Here is a 14,151-nt window from a genome sequence, read left to right as displayed (position 1 = left end):
CATCGTAATAGTGTTTCCCATTTTTTAACATGGGAAAAACTCTCTCTTTTAACTAGTTCCCCCTTTGAGAGTTCCCAGTTGTCTCACCAAACTGCTGATGAGTGAGTGTGAAGTTGCTGCTGCATAGCATGTTTACGCTGAGAACGCAGGTGGTGAGCAGTCTGGGTGAGGCCAGATGCAGCTGCCAGCATGGAGCTGTGAGCTGAGAGTGTGTGGTGGTTGCAACAATAGTAGAAGCCTGAGCAGTCGGTGTCAAGGCAGCTAACTAGTGAGGAAGTAGCTCAAGGAGAGGGTGTAGGGGAGGCTCACAGCCCACGGGGTAGGGGGAGCTGGTTCTCTGAAAAAATGCACATGGGATTGTGCAGAAGAAGCACTTGTGGCAGAGCCACTCAGTCGGACTAGGGCAGGGAAGTCCTGGGGCATCAGGAACCCAGCTGCTTCTGGAGTTTGGATGGCAGCTGGAGACTGTATTAGAGAGGCTACAACAGGAGAATCTCAAACTCACTCAGAGGTTTGGAGAAAAAAGAAAGACAACCTAGCTAGTGGGGCAGTGAGCCTGGTGGGAGACCCCACGTGTGCCAGAGGCTGCAAAGCCACAGGCAAGAGTTGTGTGTGTGTGCGCGTGTGTGTGTGTATTCATGCTGTAAAGTTGGGTGTCAGTTGTTACACAAATTCTAATTGGTCTTAATAATAAAAACCCAGAGCCAGATATTGGGGCAAATGCTGACGCATCTGAGAGAGAAAGGAGCAAGCCACAGTCAACTCTTACCATCCTAACTCCTCAGCCGAAAGAAGGGCTGACCTCACGTTTCCTCCCACCTTATATTCCTCTCTCCACCTAGCCATATCACTTTCTGCCCATCTATACAGACCTCCAGACCTCTATGGTTAACTAGTGGCTAGCTCCACCCTCTGATCTTCAGGCAAGCTTTATTTGTTAGAGTACAAATGAGACATCACTTCAGCTTGCCTCCGATGTTCAAGGCCTTGAATTGACCCCAGCATTTCAAAATAAATAAACCATAAATATATAGTTTCATATAAAAAGAGAAAGGCTTGAGAAACGACTCATTAATTAAGAGCACTTACTGCTCTTGCAGAGGACCTCAGTTAGGTTTTCTACACCCACATGGAAGCTCACAATCATCTGTAACCCAAGTCCAAGGATCTAATAGCTTCTGGCCTCTGCAGGCACCAACATGCACATGGAGTATATCCATACATGCAAGTAAAACATATTCATAAAGCATCTTAAAGTTGTACTAATACTAATGCTAATGAGAGAAAAGAAATGCTCCCATTTGATAGTCCTTCATATGTTTTTGACAGATTAAGGGATTCAGAAAAAATATTCCTTGCTTTAGGATCTATTGATTTTCAGCAAAACTCAATTTTGGGGTTGGGCATATGTCTTAGTGGTTGAGCAGTTGACTGGTATGCCTGTGGCTCTAACTTCAGTTCTTATCTCTACAAAAACCAACAAACCCCTCAAATTTGATGTCCACACTGAAGAAATGTCTCCTTTGATATGTGGACTCTTCTCTTGGTACCGTCCCAACAGAAGAGATGAATCACTGCAGATGTGGAGGTGTGGAAGAACAGATGTGGTCAGTGAAATCCTCTGGCTGGCGGTTTTTAGGGCCTGCTTCCACTACTACCAGCATGGCCTACATTTGATGACCAAATCAGGTGGAAGGAACTGATTGTTAGGGTCAATGTGGGATGCTTGTCATTCAAAAGTGCCTTGCTGGGCTGGGAAAGGAGTCACACCACTAATTGCCCAAGTTCCTCTCCACAGTAATTTGACTTGTGCTCCCTTCTTTTCCATAACACAGGTGTTGTACTCCTCAACTGTCTCAGTCCTTGATTCAGAGAATTCAATATGTGGCGTGGATAGTTTGGGGTGGATATAAAGATCCTTATGTAGACAATAAACTCTTATTCAAACTCAAAAAGAAAGGAAATTCTGTCCTTTACTCTGAGTTGCTATGAAGGAAAAAAAAACATTCACAACTTAAGGCAGGAAAGATTAGTATAGTCACAGTTTCAGTGATTTGACAGACTGGCTTACAAGGTAGGTGCAGCAAAGCAGCAAGAAGGGGCATGGCAAGCTGTGGCTCCCCAGGACATGTCCCCAGTTACCCACTTCCTTTAAAGAGTCCCAACATCCACAGTTCTATGGCCTCCAAATAGGGCATTCAAAGTTTGAGTCACTCTCATAATTGTTTCTCACTCCAACCAAACTGACACAAATAACAACTTCATTATGACAACATGCATAAGCTTTTTAGACATTATGCAAAGTGAAATAAGCCTGCCAGATAAGTACAACAGGATATTTTTATAAATAATTATATTTATATAATATAATTTATATTTATATAAATGCTGTAGTTAAGATTGGATGTGTGTGTGTGTGTGTGAAAATACTTGTTAGTGTGGGTCTATGCACGTGTGTCTTTAGATGCATATTGTTGGAGCCCACAAGACCACACAGTGGATGTACAGCTGGCAGATCAATAAGCAGATCCACGGGAAGTGTATACATACACGCCTACATGGAAAACCCGTTTTGTAGAGCTGCAGGAATACTTGTCTTTTGAAAAAGTTACTGTCAAATCTGTAAAAACCTTGTGAAGCCATGATTCTTCCCTTTGAAATGGGATTCATTCCCAAAACATCTCAGCAGTGTAACTTCTTCTACTTGGGCAAGGGATTGTGTTGTAAAGAGGAGCAGTGGTCCGCTTCCTGCCACCGTCTCCCGGCTAGTTTACACCCGAAATAATTACATGGAAACTGTATTCATTTAAATACTTCCTGGCCCATTAGTTCTAACCTCTTACTGGCTAGCTCTTACATATTGATTCAACCAATTTCTAATAATCTGTGTCTCCACTTGACTGTGGCTTACTGGCATGAGTCTAACCAGCGTCTGTCTCGGAGAGGAAGGCCATGGCGTCTGCCACACTCCCTTCTTCCTCCCAGCATCCTGTTCTGTCTATTCCACCCACCTAAGGGCTGGTCTATCAAAAGGCCAAGGCAGCTTCTTTATTTAACCAATGAAAGTAACACGTAGACAGAAGACCCTCCTACATCAAGATTGACCTTTCCATTCCCCCAAACCAAGAGGCTTTAGAGTGACAATGTTCACTTTGTTCTAACGGTCAAATTTACATAGAGTCAATCCCACAAAATTACCTAACAGACCACACAAAAATTTCTAAAAGAAGACAGGTACTGAGCAGAAAGGTAGTGCTACACCTTTGCTAACAAACAAATCTGGGTGTTCCCAAAGCTGGTTATCACAAAAGAGATTGGGTGAGGAGAATGGGTGAGTTCAGGTAAGTAACTTTATCTAATGGTTTGGAACGTCAGGTATTTCCCCTGGATCTTTTCTGGGTGGTGTCACCTGTTCCGGAGTGCTGCCTTATCAGGTTCTACCTGCCCATTTTTGTGATTTTGATAAACATATTATCATTGTCTTAGCTACGGAATTTTCCAACTGTGTCTATAAAACTAAAAACCTTGTGGAGATCACCCCTTCTTCTTCTCTTCCTGCTGCTTCCTTGTACAAAGAAATAAAGAACCTGTCGTGGTAGCATATGTGAGCTGATGTATTCGGTTTACTCTTAGATCCAATTTAGCCAGTTTTTACCGGCCACAGTGAATCTTTCTGGACCCTGAGAGATTTAATGGGCTTAACCCCAAAATAAACCTCGATAGCACATGGGTGCAAGTGCAGGTAGAAGCCCATGACTGATATTGTGCATCCTTCCCCAGTTGCTCTTGACTTATTTTCTTTACTTTTTAAATGTGCTGGTGATGTCTATATATTTTATTTGTGTGTGTGTGTGTGTGTGTGTGTGTGTGTGAGAGAGAGAGAGAGAGAGAGAGAGAGAGAGAGAGAGAGAGAGAGAGAGAGAGAGAATACAGGAACCTAAGGAGGGCAGAAGAGAGGTGCTGGGAACCAAACTCCTGTCCTATGGAAGAGCACTACACGTTCTTAACTACCAAGCCGATTCTCCAGCCACCTTATTTTTTTTGAAAAATGTGTGTGTGCAAGTGTGTGCAGGTGTCCACAGAGGCCAGAAGAGGGTAAAGGATCCTCTGAAACTAGAGTACAGGCAGTTGTAAGTCTCCTTTAATTTTTTTTGCCTGGGTTCTAGGGGTCCAAACTCAGGTCTTTGTGCTTCTGTAAAAGGTACTTAGTCACAAAGATTTTTTTCAAAAAGACAGCATTTTTCTGGGTCTGATGGTACTATTATGCCCAGATCATGGAGTCTCCCCAAACCAACTAGGGGACCAAGTCCTGGATGCAAAAGCAAAGAGCCTTTATCCTTACACAAGTTTGCAAACCAAGATTCTCAGTGTGTGCAACGTATTGGAGTGATCAGAGAGCCCCGAGCTCAGTTAGGGTTGGGTTTTTATAATATCATAGGTGGGGGTGAGGGATTTCTAAGGTTCAGGACCCCTGGTTGGCTGACATTTTTCTAGGGGTGTCCTGGTTGTTGTTTTTAAATCAATAACTCAAGTAAAATTTCATCCTTCTTAAAGATCTCTGGTGCAGTTTGACAGCTGAGAGATTTTGTCATTTTAAAAGGACAACCTCACCAAATAAACTTCAGTTAAATACAAATACAAGTTATTAAGGTGTGTGCCTGCAAGTTATAAAGGTGTGAGGACAAATACAAGCTATCAAACTTCTCTCTCATGCTGCCTTCCACAGTCTTAAAAATACTTTTCATCATACAAAACTATCTGTCACAGTCATTCTGAGATAAATATGCTACTGTTTATATAATATATATGTCTAAAATTTCTGTTTTCACAAACTCAAAGAAAAAAAATTTTAGGACCAGGGAATTGAGAGGGGGTGTATCTGACCTGTTTAAGGTAGATCCTTCAATTTTTTTTCTTAACTTTGTACTCTGTTCTGCCAATACCTTAACCAGGTGTAAGAGACATCAGACATTTCCACACCACAAACACCGGACAGGAATAAAGAGACCAGTTACCCCAGGATGTGACCAGCACCCAGCCTTCTCAGGTTACCCTCAAAGATGATGTCCACAAATAAGCAGGAAGCAGTCTTGAGACTCCTCTGCCCCAATTCCTTTAACTTGTTGTGCCTAACCTCCTGCCTTTTTATTATAGAAAAGAGATGGGAATGTAATGATATGTTCTGTCTCTTCAAGAGACAAGCCACGTCCACTCCCTTCCTCATCTGCTCAGGCAAGCTGATCTTCAGCTTCCAGCCTTAGCCTCTTCCTTTTCCATCTCCCTCTTAAAGAGGCAGCTTCTACTTCTCCCCTTCCCCCCATTTTGTGCTTGCAGGTGATCCTATCTACAATGGCTGGAACATTAGGAATTTCCTTTGGATGGTCTATTCTTGGGTGGTGCCTGGGTAGTCTCAGTTTGTGGTCTTTCTTAGAATGACTGGGTCCTACAGACACCTTCCTGTAATCCCAGTATTCAAGGGGCAGAGGCAGAGGCAGAGGCAGGCAGATCTCTGTTTTAAAGTGGCCTGGAACCAGTTAAAAATACATAAGAATGTCCCTCTGTTCACACTATTGAGGCCTCAGTCTTGTGAACAGATAAGTTACACCATTCTTAGCCTTTCTAGAGTGAAGAGAGTCATTGTTGGATGGACCTGCTGTCATTCACACTGATATAAATGTTGTCTCTGACATATATGTGCTATTGGTTCTGACCCACTAGAGAATCCTGACTAACCCATAATGATATATTAGCATCAGCCTTACTCAACTGGCTTTTTATTCCTAAGAAAACAAATTTAGGCTGGGCATGATGGTACAATGCCTTTATTCCCAACACTCTGGAGGCAAAGGGTGGGTGGATTTCTGTGAGTTCCAGGCTAGCCAGGACTACACAGTGAGACCCTGTCTCAAACAAAAAAAAAAAAGAAAGAGAGAGAGAGAGGAGAGAGAGAGAGGAGAGAGAGAGGAGAGAGAGAGAGGGGAGAGAGAGAGAGAGAGAGAGAGAGAGAGAGAGAGAGAGAGAGAGAGAGAGAGAGAGGCTGATTCTATCACATGAGCACAGCTGTGAAGGTGAGACCATGCAGGCTGTGTAAGTGCACATTATGACACTGGCACAGTGATGCAATCCGCTAGTGACACATTTCTCAGATTGTACCCCTGTCACTAGATGAGCCACACCGGAAAAAGTGAAAGGCTGAGAGGGAAGCTGGAGTCTCAAAGGAAGATTTCTCAAACCTCGAGGAAGGAGAAGACCCTGCTGCAGGAACAGGAAGCGAGGGTGAGGAAGACATTAACCCCAAATCCCATCATCTCCCTCTTTTCTTTAGCAGACATTCTGTGCCTGGCTGCTTTGCTTCTCTGATCTTACAGCTTGAACCCCAGTATTTGTCTCTGGGTTTTTATTATTCATGCTACACTTGTAACCAATTCCTGCTTCATTCAGGTGACAATGACATTTCCCACATGGAGCCCTTTATGAAATGTAGATGCCTAGGTGCCTCCTCCCGATTCTGAGAGTGGAATTTGGATATATATATATATATATAGTATGTATGTATATGTATGTTTGTATATGTTTGTATATATATATTAATGCACACATGCATATATATGCACACAAGCACACATGCACACACACACACACACACATATATATTTACTAGCTCTCCCTAGTGCTACTTACAACTGCTAAAATTTGGAAACAATTTGAGTACCATCTAAAGGGTTAACATGAGGAATGATCCCAAGACCTGCGTGGTGATTCACACTTGCAATCCCAGTGCTTGGGAGGCAGAGGTAGTTTAAGGTCATTCTAGACGTGTAGTGGATTTAAGGTCAGTCTGTATTGCATAAAACACTATCTATTAAGATGAACACATAAAATAACCCAAAACCCAAATATCCATATCTGCCAGATAAGTGCAGCAGAAACTGAAAGTCGTCTCCTCTGAGGTGGAAGACACAGCACCAATGGCCAGGAGAGGAGGTTAAGTGTGCTGGGGGCTCTTAGGACCTGGATTTGTTTCTCTCTTTGGTTTAGGTCAAGGGTCTGTCAATCTTATCTCCTTGAAGAATCAATTTTTAAATTCATTGATTTTTTTTGTAGTTTGCTTGTGTTTCATTAATTTATGCTTTGATTTTTATTATTTCTTGTTGTCAACTGAGTTTTAGTTTGGTTTGTTCTTGTTTTTCAAAATTTTTGAGTTATATTAGTAAGTCATTAATCTCTATTTTTTATGATTTTTTATTTTTTGCTTGTTTACTATGGTGCTTAGAGCTACAGATTTCCCTTGTAGGACAACTTTCAATGTCGCAGAAATTTTGTTGTGTTTTCATTTTCATGGAGTTCTAGGAAATGTGTTATTTCTTGATTTTTTTCCTTGATCTATTCATCATTCAGTAACGAGTTACTTAATATTTATGAGTTTATGTATTTACTAAGGTTTGTTGTAAATTTTAAGTTTTATTGCATTGTGGTCAGATAGTTTGCACAGAGTTATTTCAATCTTTTTGAATTTGTAAAGATTATGATGTGTCTTAGGATGTGTTTTATTTTAGAATAGCTTCTGTGTGCTTCTGATTAGAAAGTGTATTCTTTGGTGTTTGGGTAGATACTCTGTAGATCTGTTACATCCATTTAATATATGATGTCATTTCCCCCTTTTATTCTATTATTTTTGAGGCTGTAATACAATTACATCCTTTCTCCCTTCCTGTTCCTCCCTCTAAGCTCTTCCATATACTCCCTCCTTGCTCTCTTTCAAGTTCATAGCCTCTTTTTTCATTAATTGGTTATATGCATACATGCATATACATATATAGTCTTATGTATAACTGGCTCAGTCTGCATAACGCTACTGTTTTTAGGGCTCACCGTTGGTTTGGCTGTGTTCTTACCGGGGAAGACTATTTCTCCCTCTCTCAGCACTCCTCCAGGGCTGTACTTCTTTGTGTAGTGCTGAGGCCTTATGGCTTTTCTGTCATTCATGTTGGCATGTCTCCTTTCATCCTTGTTCATGTTCAGGCAGTCATGTTTGTGAGATTGTATGGATGCAGTTTCTGACATTCTCAGGAAACATAACCGCATAGCAAACTACCTATCTGGTCTTAACAGTCTTTCTGACAACTCTCTGCAGTGTTGCCTGAGCCTTAGCTATGGGAGTCGTTTAGGTATGGAAGATGTATCTATTGGGACTGGCTCCACAGCTCTGCCTTTTGACTGATTGTAGTTTTTGTGGGAGCCAGCCATGATAAGCTAAGTATGGGCAGGTCACCCAAAGGAAGTTCTTTTTTTTTTTTTAAGATTTTATTTATTTATTATGTATACAACATTCTGTCTCCATGTATGCCTGCAGGTCAGAAGAGGATGCCAAATCTCATTACAGATGGTTGTGAGCCACCATGTGGTTGCTGGGAATTGAACTCAGGTCCTTTGGAAGAACAGTCAATGCTCTTAACCTCTGAGCCATCTCTCCAGCCCCCAAAGAAAGTTCTTTACTTTCAACCATTACCATCTGCCAAAGTAGAACTTGGCCGTTGATAAATTTAATAAGAGGCCTGAGTCTCAATAGTTTACCCTGAAGCAAGCAAGCAATACCTGGCTGCAGAAAGAACCACAAACTGAGATTACCTGAGCACCACCCAAGAACAGAAACAGACCATTCAAAGGAAATGCCTAACATTCCAACCGCTGTAGATAGAACCACCGGCCAGAACACACTCACCAGGACCCCCCTAGACAAATGTCAGCCAATCAAGGGTCCTAAACCTCAAAAACCCCTCACCCTCACCTTTACTACTATAAAAACCCAATTCTAACTGAGCTCGGGGCTCTACATTTATTCCAATACATTGGACATGCAGAGAGACCGAGTTTATTTATTTATTTATTTATTTATTTATTTATTTATTATTTTTGTTTTCAAGACATCAACTTTGTAAACTATTCTCCATTCTAGTGCTCCCCTGTTCCCAACCTTGGCAATGGTCCCTTGTGACTTTCCTGGTTTCTGCAGTTGATGTCACTTAATTCTGATGTTTCTCTGTTGATTTTTTGTGCAAATGTTTATTGGAGATAGAGAGGCACTGAATTCACCTACTATTAATGGTTGATGTTAATCTGCGTCTTTAAATCTAGTAGTACATTTTAAACATGAAATTGGGTGCCCTAGAGTTTAATGCCTATACATTTAGTAGTAATAGCTTCTTGGTTAAACAGTTCTCTTAATTAGAATAAAGTGTCCCTCTTTATCTCTTCTGATAAGTTTTAGTTTGAAGTCTACTTTGTCAGCTATTAGGACAACAATGCCTGTTTGTTTCCTAGCCCTATTTGGTTGGAGTACTCTTGTCTATCCTTTTACTCTAAGACAGTGCACACCGACTTCACCAAGCCTGTACACGTCTCCTCTAACTCCTCAGCAGGTTTGTTGCATGTTCTGTTCGTACTTCTCACTCATGACAGGTAATTTCATTGGTGCCGTGAGACTTGGTAGGCTCTCCCACCCTTCTCCCAGAGGTGGGATCCAGAACCAGGTATTTTTTTCTACAACAACCACGTGTTCTATATGCCTTAGTGCAACCTCTCCCTACTCCACTGATTTCAACTGGTGATTTTCCTGATTCTACTGAGCTTAACCATTTCTCTGAACCCGAGGAACTGGCCATTGAGCTCCTAGAAATGGGGGGAAAGCCCCCAACCATGGCCTTCATGGCTATGGTTGAGCCCTTCACTGACATTCACTTCTGGTTGTTTCCCATAGCTAAAAACCTGATCAGACAACCCAGGGTAGTCCTCCGGCACTAGCACTGCACACAGTGAGCAGTGTGTTCGCCTTGGGGCCCAGAGTCCCTCGGATTTTTCTTTTTCTTTTCTTTTGGACCACTCATAAGTGGTCCCCACCATGAGAGACCACTCAGAGCGGGCTCTAGCTTCTCTGGCTTCCGAGTTACCCTGACCAGCAGAGCCAGTCAGTCTTCAATACCCCACCTATAGAGAGGAGGCGTCCTCCAATAAGCCTGTGGTGTCACCATTCTCGCAGGTTTTCACTGTTTCAACCATGGGTAACAAGCCATCAAAGACCATCAATCCAACCTCTCCCCTGGGACGCCTTTCAGAGGCCCTGAAACCCCAGGCCTTGATGCCCTACTTACAGATTTCCACACTTGTCCATCTTTGCTCGGGCGGGGGGGAGGTCTTGTTACCAATTAGATAACAATTTAAAGTGCCCACCTTTGATCCTGATATTCTACAGGAGCTTTCTCACTACTGTCAGCACACAGTTGGATGGAAGGAGTTTCCTTATATCCAAGCCTTTTACTATCTAAGCTCTAAGCCTAAGCCCTCTGTCCTGCCTCGCCACTTCTTTCCGCTCGTACCCGCACAGGCTCTGCTGCCCTCTTCAGCTCTCCCCCACAACTAACTACTCCATCAACCCCACTGGATCATTCCTCCTCTCCAGTGCCAGGCGGCTCTAGCACCCACTTTACCCCTCCTCTCACATGCTCACATGCTGCTATGGAACCCAACCCTGTCCTAGACAAGCCAGCTGCTGCTCTTTTGTTGCAAGACGTGGCCAGTGTAGATGGATTGGTTAGGGTACACATCCCCTTCTCCCTCTCAGAACTCTCCCAAATAGAACAAAGACTGGGGTCCTGTATGTCTAATTCTACCTCTTTCATAAAGCAATTCCAGAACATTATTACTCAGCCTTATAATCTCATCTTTCATGATATCTGGTCCAGGTTAGCCAACATGGTCTTTTAGGACTGGAATGCATTGCTCTAAGATATTCTGGCTTTCACAGATGTTAAGAAACCAGATGTTAGCCAGGTGGTGGTGGCGCACGCCTTTAATCCCAGCACTTGGGAGGCAGAGGCAGGCGGATCTCTGTGAGTTCGAGACCAGCCTGGTCTACAAGAGCTAGTTCCAGGTCTTCTCTTGCAGCTTCCAATGCACTTTCTTTGTTATGTATACTTAGTGTTTTAACTGTGAGATGGTGTGAAAACTTTTGTCTTTTTGGAGTTCTGCATACTTCTTATAGCTGTGCGGGTGTGTCTTTCCTTAGTTTGGGGGGAGTTTTATTCTATAACTTTGTTGAAGAGCTGGTCTATGCAACTGACTTGGAATTCTTCTCTCTCACTATGCATATAATTTGAAGGTTTGCTCTTTTCATGGTGTCCCACATTCCTTGTCTGGTCTTTTCCTGTGGGTTTCTCATATCCTTTGCCTACTTTGTTTAGATCTTCTACTTTAAGTTCTGATGTTCTCTCCTCTGCACAGTTCATTCCATTAGGAAGGCTTTCCTTCGAGTGTTTTGGATATTTGTTCACTGTGGGAAGATGTGTTGTTGTGATTGGTGTAATAAAAAGCTGAGTGGCCAGCTGAGGAGCAGGCTTGCAACCTGCTGGGGAGGCTCTGAGAGGCGCAGCTGGTGGAGCAGCAGCCTCAAACCTAGCACTGGAGGGATCCGGTTGAGTAGGCTGGACGGCTCTCTGGGGCCCCGCAGGGCAGAGTAACCCCGTGCCCCGCCCCTTTCCTGTCATCTTTGGGCCTCAGCAGCGACAATCTGAAGAGGCGCATCACAATAGGACAGTTTATCTGAGCAGGGCTGGACCTCTATGAGGGAGAAGAAAATGGAACACTTACAGGTCTAACTGGCACTGCCTCACGTGTTGCTAAGAGAGGAGTCGACCAGACTAAAATGAGTCTGCATGGTGCTAGTGGGGGCCACGAGCGATCAAGAGATAGACGAAGGTCAAGTGACAGATCACGAGATTCATCTCGTGAGCGAGCAGAGTGTCAGCTTACTCCTTGTATTCGAAATGTGACTTCACCAACACGGCAGCACTATGTTGAACGAGCAGCACTATGTTGAACGTCTCATCCAAGCAGTCCTCGCCCTCAAAGAGCGTCCCCAATGGCTCCGTGAGCAGTGATGGGAGCAGCAGCAGAAACAGCAGTCAGTCGAGCTCAGATGGTAGCTCTACGATATCCGGGGAGATGGTGTTTGTGTATGAGAACGCAAAAGAAGGCGCGCGGAGCGTGAGGACATCTGAGCGAGTGACTCTGATAGTAGATGACACCAGATTTGTCGTGGACCCGGCCATTTTCACTGCACAGCCAAAGACAATGTTGGGCAGGATGTTTGGATCTGGCCGAGAACATAATTTCACGCGTCCTAATGAAAAGGGAGAGTATGAGGTGGCAGAAGGAATCGGTTCTACTGTGTTTCAAGCTATTTTGGATTACTATAAGACAGGAATCATCCGCTGTCCTGATGGCATATCTATTCCTGAGCTGAGAGAAGCATGCGATTACCTTTGTGTCTCTTTTGAATACAGTACAATTAAATGTAGAGATCTCAGTGCCCTTATGCATGAGTTATCAAACGACGGTGCTCGTAGGCGATTTGAATTTTATCTGGAAGAAATGGTCCTCCCTCTCATGGTAGCGAGCGCCCAGAGTGGGGAACGAGAGTGCCATATAGTGGTGCTTACAGAGGATGATGTGGTTGATTGGGATGAGGAGAATCCACCACAGATGGGAGAGGAGTATTCACAAATTATCTATAGTACAAAATTATATAGATTTTTCAAGTACATTGAAAACAGAGATGTGGCCAAATCACTTTTGAAGGAGAGGGGTCTTAAGAAGATTAGATTGGGAATAGAAGGCTATCCTACCTACAAAGAAAAAGTAAAGAAAAGGCCAGGAGGTTGCCCCCAAGTCATTTACAACTACGTCCAAAGACCCTTTATTCGAATGTCCTGGGAGAAGGAGGAAGGAAAGAGTCGGCATGTAGACTTTCAGTGTGTGAAGAGAGTAAATCTATCACCAACCTGGCGGCGCCTGCTGCAGACATTCCCCAGGACCAGCTGGTAGTCATGCACCCTACTCCACAGGTGGATGAGCTGGAGATCCTCCCCAGCCACCCCACCTCGGGCAATACTGACCTTGATGCTGATGCACAGAATCCAATGCTGTGATGCTGCTGTTCCTGAAACCATAGCATGCTATTCTTGCAGTGATGTCATATTCCTCATTCTGCACCATGAGATGCACGTGTTTAGGATACTACAGTGTAGGCTTTTTAAGACCAAAGGTAGCTGAATGGTTTTTAAAAAACGAATACAACTTTAGCATCCTGGTTCCAGTTCTATAAATGCATTTGTTTACCAGTAGGTTTGTGAAATTGGTTCTTTGTTAGGGGACAGTCCTTTTCACACATGTCGGTCTTCTCGGAAGTCGTGGGAATTGGCAGCTGGGGTACTTTCACTGTAGACTGATACTCATCATGCCCCAGATAAAATGCAGAATATTAAGAGTTGCACTTTATAGATGGTGGTTAAATGGAGCTGTTGAAGCCGTTTAGAGTGGTGGTGCACAGTGTAACACAAGTGCTTCTATCAGAGTATTCCTCAGTACAGTATGGGTAGTTGGCCCACAAGAAGCAAAAACATATTTATCTTGAGTTTGTTTGAGTGATGAGGAGAGATCTGATGCTCCTAATGTTGGTTCACTCATCTCCAGAGCCCTGAACCCCTTTACAGTGAGTCATGTGCAGGAAGGGTGAATGTCAGGAGATGGTTTACTGTCCAATCTGCCTTACCCTTAATCAGCTCAGATATTTATTTACTAATGCTTTTTTTCTTAAGAGTTATGGGATAGGAAAATGAATTGTTTGCTCTTCATTTACTAAATGATTGTAAACTCGAGTTTTTCATCAAAATAAAATTCCATTTTTTTTTTAAAAGCTGAGTGGCCAATAGCTAGGCAGGAGAGGATGGACAGGATTTCTGAGGAGAGAGAGAAAGAGGAAGAAGAATCTAGACACTTGGATTTTTGCCAGCAGTCCCAGACCAAGTCAGATGTATTGTACTAAGAAGAGGTAACTGAGCCACATGGCAGAACATAGATTATAGGTTAATTAAATTATAAAAACTAGCTGGAAGAAAGTCTTAAGACCTATAGGTCTCACAGGTCTACCCTTCCTCTCTGAGTTTATCTTGAGGACAGTTTCTGATCTTGTTGCAATTTCCAGCTAAACATCCTGTTTGTTCCTGTGCTCCCTCTGCCCCCCTGGTAGTTAGCTACACGGCCATTGTTTACTCAATTTTGTGCTTAGTAATTTCCCATCTGCCTGGGAGGGATTCC

At 43.2% G+C, this 14,151-nt stretch overlaps 1 pseudogene; it reads left to right on the top strand.

Moving 5' to 3' along the window:
- The first annotated feature begins 11,662 nt into the window (after window positions 1-11,662).
- Window positions 11,663-12,983, top strand: LOC130881922 (BTB/POZ domain-containing protein 10-like; annotated as a pseudogene).
- Window positions 12,984-14,151: the final 1,168 nt, after the last annotated feature.

This window comes from Chionomys nivalis, chromosome 9 (assembly GCF_950005125.1).
Source record: "Chionomys nivalis chromosome 9, mChiNiv1.1, whole genome shotgun sequence".
Classification (NCBI taxonomy): domain Eukaryota; kingdom Metazoa; phylum Chordata; class Mammalia; order Rodentia; family Cricetidae; genus Chionomys; species Chionomys nivalis.
The sequence above is the reverse complement of the archived record's forward strand: the minus strand, read 5'-3'. Positions and strand labels throughout refer to the sequence as shown.